Source organism: Sarcophilus harrisii, chromosome 1 (assembly GCF_902635505.1).
Source record: "Sarcophilus harrisii chromosome 1, mSarHar1.11, whole genome shotgun sequence".
NCBI classification, from domain to species: Eukaryota; Metazoa; Chordata; class Mammalia; order Dasyuromorphia; family Dasyuridae; genus Sarcophilus; species Sarcophilus harrisii.
The window spans coordinates 29,802,425-29,804,866 of NC_045426.1; the positions used below are offsets into that span (position 1 = coordinate 29,802,425).

General features: G+C 35.5%; 1 pseudogene; it reads right to left on the reverse strand.

Moving 5' to 3' along the window:
- Positions 1-629: 629 nt before the first annotated feature.
- On the reverse strand, positions 630-973 carry LOC111719430 (annotated as a pseudogene).
- Between the last annotated feature and the right edge of the window lie 1,469 nt (positions 974-2,442).

Consider the following 2,442-nt stretch of genomic DNA (forward strand, 5'->3'; position numbering starts at 1 on the left):
CTGGAGATGGTCCTGGATGTCTCTCTGAATGATAAAATGGGGGAAACAGTAGCACTTATCCTTTTTCAATCAGTATTATTGTGAATATGTGTGAGTATGTATATATGGCATATGATATATAAAGTTCTTAACACAATGTTTGGTACATAATAATAGATGCTTCATAAATGTTGGCTTTCTTATTTTCACTCTATGATCATATATGAATGCAAAAAAGTAACTACAAAGCAGTGAAAAGAAAAACAACTAAAATAATGTGATGGAGAGAGATCAATATAGAAGCATTTATTAAGCTTCTGTTGTTTGCTAATGAGACAAAAACAAAAGTGAAATGGTCTCTGCCCTCAAGGCATCTACATTCAACTAGAGGAGAGAATGTACATATGTAGAACTGTACAAAATAGATGTAAAGTGTCTTTTTTAGGGGTAGTGCAATAGTCAATCAATCAATATTTGTTTAATACCTACAATGGGAATGTAAAGAAAGGCAAGCATTTGTTTAATACTTTGCAAAGGAGATGCAAAGAAAGGCAAAACACAGTCCCTGCTCTCAAAGAGCTCACTGTCTAATGGGAAATACAATATGCAAACAGCTATGTAAATATGTAAACACCTTTTTAAATTATAATTTATTTAATTAAATAAACCAAGAAGTTCACAGCCATAAGTTCCAGTGCCATCTCAGGTATAATTGGGAATTCAGCAATCTCTGTAGAGCTGTTAGTGTAGTGAACCTTGTAGGTAAAATACATGAATGTTTTTGATAGCACGTGTGATGAAATATCTCCAAAATTATTCTCACTGGTTTCATTATCAGCAAACTGACCTGGCCCACTTAATAAGCATTCCTTGGTCCTGATACTAAAATATGATTCCTTTTTACAATAAATTTATAGCTATCAGAAGATATCAATTTCACATACATTTTATGTTGTTCCTCACATCCACCAAATATTTTTTCTTCACCATTCATTACCTCTGTTGGAATTGATATATTTGAAGTAATCAACAGTAGAATAACATTCAAATTAAGGGATCCTAGAAAAGACTTCTTGTAGAAAATGGGCTTTTAGTTAGGAGCTGAAGTAAGTCAAGGAAATGAGGATGTAGAGATGATGGAGAACTTTCCAGTGATGAGAGACTATCTGTAAAAATGCCCTGAGTCAGGAAATGGAGTTCCTAACAAATGGAGTTTATTAGAAGAATAAAAAGGAGATCAATGTCACTGAGTAATAGAGCATATTGAAGAAGAGGATGGTATTGCACAGTGTAATATGAATTTAAATATTGGGGCAGGTCATAAATGACTTTGAATTCCAAACAGAGGATTTAATATCTGATCCTAGAGGTGATAGGGAGCTACTGAATTTCCTGAGTTAAAGGGGCAGATTACTTTGGAGTGAGGAGAGATTTGTGTCAGAAAGACTAACCAGCACTCAGATGAAGTAATGCAGTTGGGAGGTAATGAGAGCATGGACCAGTATAGTGATGATGTGAGAGCAGATAACAGAGTACAATGTTATGTGAGAAATGTTATATAGGTAAAATTGACAGATTATGGCAACAGATTAGTTATGAGTGAAAAGTCAAAGATGACTGTAGGTTATGAGTCTGAGTAACTGGGAGGATGGTGATACCCTTAACAGTAATAGAGAAGGTAGGAAGAGACAAGTTTTAGATGGGAGAAGAAGAAGAAGATGGGAAGATAAGGCGATTTGTGCATTGGCATAGAGATAACAATTGAATCTATTGAAACTGATGAGAAAACCAAGTGAAATAATAAAATGGGAGAAGAAGAGAGGACCCAGAATAAAGTCCTGTGGGACACTCATAATTGCCTGAATGAGGATCCAGCAAATGAGACTGATGAATTGTAAGAGAAGTAGAAAGTGAACCAGGAGAGAATGGTGTCCCAAAAACCCCTAGAGAAAAGAGTTGGATTGACAGTATCAAGGGAAGCAGGGAATCCAAGAAGGATAAGAATTGAGAAAAAGGCGTACAAATTTGCAATTAAGACATCTTTATTAACTTTGGAGGGAACAATTTTGAATGATAAAGATGGAAAGCATATTGTTGAGGATTAAAAAGAGAGTAACAGGAAGGAGAGTTGGGGCACTAATTGCAGATGGCTTCCTAAAAGAATTCATCTTAAAAGACAAGAGAAATATTGGACAATAGTTGGCATGGACAGGCCATATTTATATGCAATAGGGAAGCAGCTGGAAGACAGAGAGTTTGAAAAAGAGCTAGAGACTATACTAACAACTAAAACAGCTAGGAAAAAAATTTCACATAAGTTATATTTGAATTATGTGTAGGAAGGAAGCATAGAGGTGAGGAGGGAAAGAATTTCAATGATGGGATAAAGCCAGAGGAAAACTGTGAAGATGGAAAATGGAGGACCCTGTTTGTGGGGAAAAAATAGTTTACCCCCAGGGGTTT